Below are 12,032 nucleotides of genomic sequence, written 5' to 3'. Positions count from 1 at the left end.
TATCCATCCATCATCCTTAACAACAAAAAGGACAATACGTACATATCTGAGAGTACTCGCAGTTTCTGACAGCTAATTCAAAGCCAATAAAAACTTGTAATAAAAATCATGTATCTAAGACTAAAATATCAATGATCAGTACACATCAAACGTCCAATGGTTTTAGTGTAAAGACGTCATTAACAGTCAGAGAAATACATGACCTTGTGCAATGCCAAATAAAGGTATCAACAGATTGTAGAACCGTTAAAGTGCATAACTGATAACAAAACTATTTGGTATGATTTTAATTTACTGATAACGAATTCAATATTTATTCCAATAAAAACAATATTCAAAGATTTTAAAATTACAGTGCTGAAATTATAACCTTTTATAAAAAGTTTATTTAAAGCATAGAATATAGATTTCCGTGCTCGATTAACAACATCACCGTAAAATTTAGGATGTGCTATTCCGTCTAAAATAAGTTTTTACAGGTTCAGCCAAATTTGCAAACTACATCTTTGTATCTATGGGATTAGTAAATTTAGTAAAGGTTCAAACTTCAAAGTAATCTGTGGTAACGAAATCCTTGACTTAATAATTAACAAGTACAAAAATGTAATACATAAATTGCGCTTTTTGAAATCCAATACGTAACTAAAGACACGGGCATAACGAACGAGTTGGGATATATAAACACCGTACGATGGTGCGAGAAGAACATCAACGTAAAAAACAAAAAAAAGGGAAAGAAAAATCAACCCTTTTGTCGTAACTTTTTGTGTAGAGTTCCTGGTGTCAAACTGAAATGTCTAAAATTTGAGAAAGGACACTTATTGCTGTTAATATTTGATTTATTTAAGGTAAGTTCCTGTGGCAGGATATTTAGAGAATTCTTAATTATTTAACGAAAAAAATATCATCAAGATAACGATTAGTGTTGTTGAAATTATCAATTAAATGGAATTTAAACGGGTCTTTACTGATTTTGGCAATACACTGTAATTCATAACAGTACAAGAACAAGTCTGCTATAAAGGTGCACAATTGGTGCCAATAGGAATACATGTACATACAATCTGTCGATAAACTTTATTGCCGAAACGTACAAACATGTTGTCAAGGAGGAAATTTATGGCTTTAATCATCTCATCACACCTCCAGTAAGTATATCTATAAATAAGAAGATGTGGTATAGTCACAATGTATAATAAGTGAACAATTATAAGTCAAGGTACGGCCTTAAACATAGAGCATTGGCTCACAACGAACAGCAAGCTATAAACATGATAAAGGACCCCAAAATAACTAGTGTAAAACAATTCAGACAGGAAAACCAACAGTTTTAAAAAACGAGAAACGAGAAACACTTATGAAGCACACCAACAAACGACAACCACTGAACAACAGACTCCTGACTTAGGACAGGTGCATAAAAATGCAGCGGGTTTAAACATTTTAACAGGCACCAACCTTTTATTTTTACCCTAACCTGAGACAGTAGTGTAACATTAGAACATAAAAATATACTCTATAAAATACCAATTGAAATAGCTTATAAACTCGATCAAAAAGACATCTAAAAAAAAAACCAAGTAAACATACGCTGAACGAATAACTGTGTTCTATGACACAATATAAATACAATATTCATAAAAAAAAAACCAGGAACAGTGTCAAACAGACAACTATTAACTGGGGCACAATGGCGATAAATAAAACAACGTACACAGGTAAATTTGAATATAATAATTTTGTTGTTAAGGGTACGAAACTAAGCATTTTTTTTTTACATATTATGTCCAAACTATCTATGAAGTTTCATGAAATTTTGTTGTGTGGTTTCAAAGGAGTTGCGATGACAAGAACAGGACTGACAAACGGACTGACGAATTTGCAGACTGACGGACTGACGGGTCAAAAACATTATATCCTATGGAACTTTGTTTTGTGGGGTATAATAAGAAGATGGAATAATAAGATATGGTATGATTGCCAATAAGACAATTCTTCACAAGACACCAAATGAAACAGAAATTAACAGCTACAGTTCATTAGAAATTATCTCTTTTGTGGAAAAAAAAGCGTAATTGCCATTTATTTTATTTTCCTGTCCTTTTTGTTTTCAAACTTGACGAAGTTTCTACATGAAAATTAAAAAATGATCCTGTATGTTATTGAAAAAAAAATGTGTTTGTCCCACGGAGATGAATGGTCGGTACCTAAAGAAATTCGTTCTATTGCTTTATAGAACTTTGAGAGTTCTAAAGATGTCACGATTACTCGGACTAAAGCTGCGTAACAATAGGCAAAAACTGGAGTTTCAAACTGATTGATTGTTGATTGCTTAACGTACAGTGGCAAATATTTCATGCATGTTCAGGACGAGAAAAACATTCACAATAAATACAACAGGTAGTTCCAGTAAAAGAGGACGTCCGAGATGAAGATCGGGGTAATTTGGACTTACATCGGAAAAATGAGAGTATATTGGATAGGGACAAAAGTTTTGCCTTGCAACAGGCCACCTACGGACCCTTTAAGAGTTTTTGCAAAGTTTATTAACGGGCAGAGATCTTGACCCTCCGTACTTGAGGCATCGGATTTAATGTTCACATAAATGGTCGGACGTGGCTGAATACTTGTACATCCCGCACGCCGGGTCAAATTGAAGCCCCACTTTGGCAAAGATATTACGGCCGGTTCGAAGAAGATCCAATTGACCATATTTCTAATCCACAGTCACAGATGGGGTGGTTTGGAAATGAATTGTCAGGACTGGTACTAACTCTAAAAATAACCTTGTCCAAGATATTATGAAAATTAATATTTTGTACTTTGCAAGAAATAGTTGTGTACAAAAAGTGAAATTAATTGTCGCGCAAAATAAATAAGCCGTACTACCAACAGTTGTGTAAAACAAAGAAAAAAACTCCCACTAAAAATCATATGGTAAAATTTAATTTAATTCTATATGCTGTTTTTAACGGATCAATTTTTTGAGTTTTTGTCATATAAATAGGTAAATTACGGAAGCCGATAAGGGCCATTCAAAAAAAATAATTTATGTCGTAATTACGACATAGCATGTCGTAATTTCGACATAACATGTCGTTATAACGACATCGGTATGTCGTAATTTCGACATAACATGTCGTTATAACGACATCGCTTTGTCGTAATTTCGACATAACATGTCGTTATAACGACATCACTATGTCGTAATAACGACATCACTATGTCGTAATAACGACATATCTATACTAAAAGAATATGTATTATGATTGACAAGAGACTAACAAATGACACAGAAATTAACAACTATAGGTCATCATAATGCCCCCAATAATTAGAAAAGGCCCCATACATATAAAAGAGGGAAAAAAGATACCATACGGAGAGTCCCCGAAATGCTGTGTGGCAGACAGTGTTATTATTTAATTATTAGCTCCCTTGGTAAAACTCCAAATTTCATATTTAATGTATTTTATTGTTAAATAATTTACAAGAAGCTTATAAAGTATATATTTGGTAATTGCATAGCTTTTGCTATTTGAATTCATTGGTTAAAGATTTCTATTTATATTGTAAAGTTAAATATTTGCATCGTCGCAAAATCCTAGGTTACCTTCTTTGAATACCTTCAGTGAGAAACTTATATATTTTTGAGATTCCATTTCCAATAATTATAAATATGAATTAAATTAAGGCTTTGTGATAATATTGTGTAATATGTAATATATGTTGTATATATATGATGAAGAATTGAATAAAAATAAAAATAAGTTACTGGACTTAAATATCGTTAATTAAGGTGGTACCTAACACTACAGGGAGATAACTCTTTAAAATCAGCTAAACGTTTTAATGACGTTGTGTTGTAAAGGGAATATTAAGCTTCTCAATGATCAAAATTGGTGTTTGTCAAACTGCTATATAACCAGTGTAATTTTTCTGACAAAACGGTTGGTTCAAAATTTTTGAAATTTTCATATTTTTGTTAAAGGGTCAAAGTAAGTACTTTGATAAAATTTTATGAAAATTAAACGAGCCAAATTAATTTTAGTGCAAGTGTTGGGTACCACCTTAAAGGACTGTACAGACAGACAAGGGTGTATCAGATTTTTATTAGTTGGAAGATTATTTTTTGGATTGGTATGGGGACTGATTTTGCAAGCCAAGCATCCCATCTCCCTTTACATAAGCGCAAACTACATGGCATCTTGTATTAAGGGTTAATTGAAGTATTGATAGCTCTATTTCTACTTTCAAACGTTGGGCACGATTTTCCGTTACACTTAAAATGCGGTGTCAAAGAGGGATTTGGACTTCGATTAATTTTTGCAAGTTTATTCGGTTTTTTATAGTGTTGGTTGATTCTGGTTCTGTTCGTTTTGTGATGTCATTTTATCAAAAATTACCTCGAGTTGTGGAAATCGATTTAATAATGTTTACCCTTTAAGTTATTTCAACTAAAAATGCAGTACAGTCGCAAGTAATGTAGGAAGGAAAGACAGGACGGAAGTACATGTATACGATTTTCTATAAAAAAATATTATCATAGGGTAGGATGTTTAACTCTCAATGTGCATCCACTGTGATATCATCCGTCATTGTAAACTTTCTATATCTTAATTCAACCCCAATACAAATATATCTGACACTCTGCAAGGAAATCGAACATGTTTACCCTTGGTTAAATTTGAATAGAATTGTATTTTCCCTGGCATATATATTTTCGAAATACACCCCTTCAATTACTTGAACCTAAGTTTGAGAATTATTTCCCCAAGTCATCTTCAAATATATACATTTTAAAATATAGTAATCTACTCCTGGATCGTCCGCGAAAAGGCAAATATAATCCCGGGTTTTTATTAATTCGATGAAACGGTTTTCGTCGCTGTTTGTGATTCGTCTTTCAATTACCTCCATTTCATGCACAAGTTTATATTGACGAAAAGTTCCGGCTTCGCTAGTACAGGAATTCATTTTTATCACGACAGTTATAACATGAATAGCAGGACAAATCGAGAAGTAAAATATTCCGTGAACTGGTAATAAGTATTGTTTTGCGGACGACATTGCGAAGATTCTGTTTTAAATCCTAGGGGTTGTAGGAACATCGTGCCCAACGTTTGAAAGTTGAAATAGAGCAAACTATACTACAATTTACTCTTGTTACATAATGCCATATAGTATGCGCTATATATCAGGAGATAGAAAGAATTGCTTGCCTTGGTAGGACAAATGAAACGTGGTTTAATTCACAGCTTTTTGACCATTGGCATCAGTCACATAGATATGAGATCTATAAAATATATAAATTTCTTACTCTACGTATCCAAAGAAGGTAGCCTAGGATTTGCGACAATGCAAATATCAAACTTTACAATATAAATAGAAATCTTTAACCAATAAATTCAAATAGCAAAAACTATGCAATTAACATATATATACTTCATAAGCTTCATGTAAATTATTTAACAATAAAATACATTAAATATGAAATTTGGAGTTTTACCAAGGGAGCTAATAATTAAATAATAACACTGTCTGCCACACAGCATTGAGGGGACTCTCCCTCTGGTATCTTTCCTCCCTCTTTTATAGCTGACAATTCGGGGGCTTTTCTAATTATTGGGGGTATTATGATGACCTATAGTTGTTAATTTCTGTGTCATTTAGTCTCTTGCAAATCATAATACATATTCTTATATATATATATAGCGATGTCGTTAATACGACATAGCTATGTCGTTAACGACATAGTTATGTCGTTATTACGACATGATATGTCGAAATTACGACATAGCGATGTCGTTGTAACGACATGTTATGTCGAAATTACGACATAGCGATGTCGTTATAACGACATGTTATGTCGAAATTACGACATGCTATGTCGTAAATACGACATAAATTTTTTTTTTTGAATGGCCCTTATCGGCTTCCGTAGTAAATAACTTAATTCAAATTATTACTATTATAATTTTTATTCAATATATGTAACTAACTTCCATATATATTCACAATAAAATCCACGTTCCAAAATCTAGTTTTATGAACACGAAACCCACACAAGGCCTAAATTGACTATCGACTGTGACTGCGTGTATTGAAAACCTGTTTTAAACTACATGTAAACATTGATTTTTATCAATGGGGACGTAGTAGAAGTTAGTTTAAGTGTAGAGTACACTTACATCACACCGAGTTAAGCTCAATGTGAACACGGCCTAAAAGACACACTATAAAATAGGTAAATTCACACCACATTCTATTATGAAAGCTGCCTTATCTAAGTTATCTCCCCTTATGTGTCAAAGTTTTCCAAAAAATGAATCAAACAAGAACATTTGTTTTGTAAAATACAGCCGTAAAGTATGACGAAACTCATAATTTTCTATTTTAACATGATATGTATTACACATGAATTACATACTACTCTCGAAATTTGCACATTTCTCAAAAGATATATACCAATTGTTATCTGTTACCTCAAAATCCAAGATCAAGGAAGACAGTCCGATTAATATCCTAAATTATCTGGAATGTTCTATCATTGTCTGAACGCAGTCGTATAAGTTCGTAAAAGATTCCTACGGATCGGGAATGGTCCGGAGAGGTCGACAAAGCACCCAGACAGTTAGATGATCCCGAGTGTCCAAATTTCCACGACCAAGCGTGATCAAGAATGTTTACGACTTCTACCCGACTGCATACGAACTTAACTCGACCATTCACGACTCCTTGATTACTCCATCACGACACCAACCCGACCACTTATTGAATACATATTCGATAATTCCGACCAATTCATGATCTCTACACGATCTTTACTCGGCTAACTAGACCAACTCAACTTTACTCGATCTCAGCTTGATCTCGGCCAAACCAGATCCACTTGATCGTATAGGGTTATAGGGATAGTCGGGCATTGGTCGGGTATGTACAGCTTCAGTATAAAAACGTCTTCTTTTTCTTATCACCCGCTGCAGCGGAGGAGGCTAAACAGTGATACCCTTGTCCGTCCGCAAGTACGTATGCGTACGTCCCAACGATTAGTTTCCGTTCTCTTATTTTATTTTGCCTCAATAAAATTTTTAATACCATAAAACACAGATCAAGTGCGAATTTGGGTAGTGTCATTTTACCGTTCTTGACTCTTTATAACGTTATTTGCAAGCTGGGGCATTATCTGTGTCCAATGAACACATTCCCCGTTTATTTGGTTAGATTCAGTAGTTCACAGAAGGTCTGAGTAAGATTATACATTTAAAATATCTAAATGGAAATAAAGCATTTGGATTGTATGACAAGGTGGTTAGAGCTCAAATAGACAGGTGCTTGGAGAGAGCGTAGAATAACAAACAGGGGTAGACAGCAAATGGTGCCGATAAATATAGGTGATGTATTGGCTGACACGGCGACCACTGTGTAATGGTAATAACAAAAAATACTAAACTCCGAGGAAAATTCAAAACGGGAAAGTCCTTAATTAAATGGCAAAATCAAAAGTATGAGAGACTTACAGGAGCTGAACAAAGAGGACCACAATGGTTACAAAACTTCCAGAAAGTAAAGTAGGACGCTGATTGTTATGGGAGTTTTACTGCTCTTTTCTTCAAAATGAGATTTGTCGCTGGATTAGTAATGATGTAAGATAGCAATATACATAAAGTTTACCATCCCCTTTTCCTTCCTTTCTTACAAATTAAGCCTACTGTTTGTGTCATATATGTACATATGTATGTAATCAGTATTTTTCATTGGTCTGATACCCAGTAGTTCAATGGTTCAAGATATTTCTTTTTGGTGTATCGATGGCAACAACCTGCTTGTTCTTACTAATAATATTGCAAAAAGGGATTAAGATGTCACATATTTTCCCCAAATTTGGCCCAAAACAGAATTTCAATCCCTGGAGGATACCTTTTCTGAAGTTGTTTACATATACCTATCACGAATTCATATAAAAATCATTTGTCTTTCTTCTCATTTTTTTTATATAATTGTGTCAAAAAGCGTATGAAAAAAAAAGTGTTTGTTAACATTCGACCGTACGGTGACATAAAGTTCAAATCTTTTCACATACACTTTTTGAATCGACTGAAAAAAAAAACTTAAGTAACTACAAAACTATAATGGAATATTATGTTCCATGTAAGCAGCAGCAGCAAGTAAAAAAAATATAACATGTATAAATAAATTAAGAATTCAGGCAAAATGTCATTCATCACGCTTAAGTCCTGGTGCAAGATCTGTTTCATTAAGAGGCTTAATAATAATACGAGCTGTTGGTTTGCAGTTTGTTCCCATGATTCCGGTTATTTCAAATTTTTCGTCTTTGAAAGATAATTGTCATGATTGTGTCATAATAGTAATCTTTCCTCTTGAAATGCAAACCGCTTCCACTTTCATGATAATACATTTGGTCGAACCCGTCTTTGTGCGCTTGATTACCGGATTCAGTTACATTTAATCCCACAGCAAGGCAGTTGCTATGAAACCAATGGGAATAGAGTACACTCCACATAACAACTGCCCGTTTCCTATGTCCGTCTCCTATCAACCAAGAGGCAACTCCTGCGCTTCCATAGAGGGACCATAGAGTCTTGTGTGTAATCTGAAAACCATATATATACCCATTTAACTGTTTGCATATACAACTTAACGTTATTTATTCAAAACCGGTTGATTTTTAAATCAAACAACTTTTCATCGGGTTGAATACATTAATTTGTGTTCAAGTGAAAAAGGATATCACGCAAAGAAACGAATAGAAATTAAGGAAGAAATGTTTATTCATAGGAAACAAGTATTCAAAAAGTGAAAGTAAGACAGTGTGTTCTCTATCATTTACTTACATACTGTTCCTTCTCTCCAGGTCTTATGGAAACTGCATTCGGCAATCCTCGGTAGAATCCGCTACTCTCCTTCTATCCTAGATCAGGGTACGGAATCGGCCGAGTTGAGACATTGAGTTGATGGAAACTGCAGAGGAATCAAGCGTCCAGAGTATTGTGTAACTCTTGCGTCAGTTAGGGGGTATTTTGTCCAGTTTTCTACTATGACTGTACATTCAATACTGTATCCTCCTCCCGACTTTGTCATCGATAAACCAGAGGAAATAAGTAGACTCCCAAGTATTCCAACTCCGTTAATAGATTTACAGGATCCTAAAAATAAATATCATTTTACAATATTTATTTAGGATTAAGCATGTTAAGCATGTTAAGAGAGCTTTCATCTGATTTTTAGTGGGAGGGGGGGGGGGGGGGGGGTCTAGGGTGAAATTAGAAAATAAGCAGCATGATCAACTTTGCAGGACAATTTTTTTTATCCTAGTCCAACACGCTCCCATATAATTCAAACGGTAACTCCCTAAACAAAACAAGCACGTCATTTGTTAAATCGAAGGAAATATAGAAAAGGACGGTTTTGGGGAGGTTGAAAGAGGTAGAGGTTGAAATTGTTTACTGTAGGAACTGTACTTTCTTACTGTATCAACACCTATCATGTTTTTATAATTATAACAATTTATCTGAATAATGCAAATTTTATATTACTTAACCAATTAATCCATTACTGTTAGCCATTAACCCTTCACATGTTGGCTTTCCCATTTGAATGGGTTTACACTAGTTATTTTGGGACCCTTTATAGCTTGTTGTTCGGTGTGAGCCAAGGCTCCGTGTTGAAGGCCGTACATTGACCTATAATGGTTTACTTTTATAAATTGTTATTTGGATGGAGAGTTGTCTCATTGGCACTCACACCCCATCTTCCTATATCTATTGGTAGCCATGCAAAACTGTTAATTTAATATGTAACTATAAATTTTATGTGAAATCAAGTATGAATTTTTTTAATTCAACATAATTTGACTTAAAGACATAAAAAAGATCATAAGAAGTTAAACAATAGAAGAAAAATAACAACGATTGGTTTTAAAAAGTAAAAAAAATCTCTTACCTAAAAGGACAATCAAAAGTAACAAGAAGCCATGGTTTTGATCCAGTGTTATTCAAGATCATACATTTTTTTTTAATTAATTGTAGCCGCTTATATATCAGTAATACTCATCTGTTTATTCAATCTTTCCATTGGTTTTCCTCTATAAAAAGATTTCAATGGGCGACCAAAAAAAAAATAACGTCATGAGTGGGGTTTAGTTTTAATCAGCTGAAGTACGTCCATTATTCATAGTTCATTATTCATTATTCAATAATGAATAATGAAATAGTTCACTATTAACTATTCAATATTTAAAAATGAATAATGAATAATGACATAGGTTATGTTTTATTATTCAATTTGAAGCGGTGAATAGTGAAATAAATATAAAAAAATTGGCTGTGACACTTTAGCTATATCCTGATTCGCAATCACCATTAGAGTGTTTACGGAGGATCTAAATGCCACAATATGCGTAAAAATTAGGAAATACATGTAGCTAATTTTGAATAATGAAATGGATATTTTGAATAATGGAATAGACTGATATGACTCTTCAGCCCCTAATTACAGATGTATATTATACCTTGATCGAAAACTAATTAATAGAGGAGCAAAATGTATATAGTCAATATGTTACGCAACGCATATGAGGGGAGTAACGAAGGACTTAAATATCGAAATACGCGTGAACATTGAAAAATAGCCCATTTTAAATAAAGAAATTGAAATTTTGAACTATAAAATGGACTGGCAGGACCCTTCAGCCCCTAATTACAGATATCTAGCATACCTCAATCGAAAGCTTTTCAAGAGAGGAACAAAATGTTTAGAGTCAATATGTTCTGCAACGCATATTACAGGAGTAACGAAATACTTAAATATCGAATTGAGAAATAGCCAATTTTGAATAATGAAATGGACATTTTGAATAATGGAATGGACTGGCAGGACCATTCAGCCCCTAATTACAGATATATATTATACTTCGATCGAAAGCTTATTAATAGAGGAACAAAATGTATATAGTCAATATGTTCCGCAACGCATATTAGAGGAGTAACAAAGGACTTAAATATCAAAATAGGCGTGAACATTGAGAAATAGTCAATTTTGAATAATGAAATGGAAATTTTGAATAATGGAATGGACTGGCAGGACCCTTCAGTCCCTAATTACAGATATATATTATACCTTGATCGAAAGCTTATTAATAGAGGAACAAAATGTATATAGTCAATATGTTCCGCAACGCATATTAGAGGAGTAACGAAGGACTTAAATATCGAAATACGCGTGAACATTGAGAATAGCCAATTTTGAATAATGGAATGGACTGGCAGGACCCTTCAGCCCCTAATTACAGATATATATTATACCTCGATCTAAAGCTTATTAATAGAGGAACAAAATGTAAATAGTCAATTTGTTCCGCAACGCATATTAGAAGAGTAACAAAGGACTTAAATATCAAAATACGCGTGAACATTGAAAAATAGCCCATTTTAAATAAAAAAATGACTGTGACACTTTAGCTATATCCTGATTCGCAATCACCATTAGAGTGTTTACGGAGGATCTAAATGCCACAATATGCGTAAAAATTAGGAAATACATGTAGCCAATTTTGAATAATGAAATGGACATTTTGAAAAATGGAATGGACTGGCAGGACCATTCAGCCCCTAATTACAGATATATATTATACTTCGATCGAAAGCTTATTAATAGAGGAACAAAATGTATATAGTCAATATGTTCCGCAACGCATATTAGAGGAGTAACAAAGGACTTAAATATCAAAATAGGCGTGAACATTGAGAAATAGTCAATTTTGAATAATGAAATGGAAATTTTGAATAATGGAATGGACTGGCAGGACCCTTCAGCCCCTAATTACAGATATATATTATACCTCGATCGAAAGCTTATTAATAGAGGAACAAAATGTATATAGTCAATATGTTACGCAACGCATATTAGAGGAGTAACGAAGGACTTAAATATCGAAATACGCGTGAACATTGAAAAATAGCCCATTTTAAATAAAGAAATTGAAATTTTGAAAAATTGAAAAATGCTAAATA

The 12,032-nt window shown here is 33.5% G+C and overlaps 1 pseudogene; it reads right to left on the bottom strand.

Annotated features, from left to right (window-relative positions):
- Positions 1-8,190: 8,190 nt before the first annotated feature.
- Positions 8,191-9,979, bottom strand: LOC134684100 (tereporin-Ca1-like; annotated as a pseudogene).
- Between the last annotated feature and the right edge of the window lie 2,053 nt (positions 9,980-12,032).

Source organism: Mytilus trossulus, chromosome 9 (assembly GCF_036588685.1).
Source record: "Mytilus trossulus isolate FHL-02 chromosome 9, PNRI_Mtr1.1.1.hap1, whole genome shotgun sequence".
Lineage (NCBI taxonomy): Eukaryota > Metazoa > Mollusca > Bivalvia > Mytilida > Mytilidae > Mytilus > Mytilus trossulus.
This window is presented reverse-complemented; position numbering and strand designations above follow the sequence as displayed.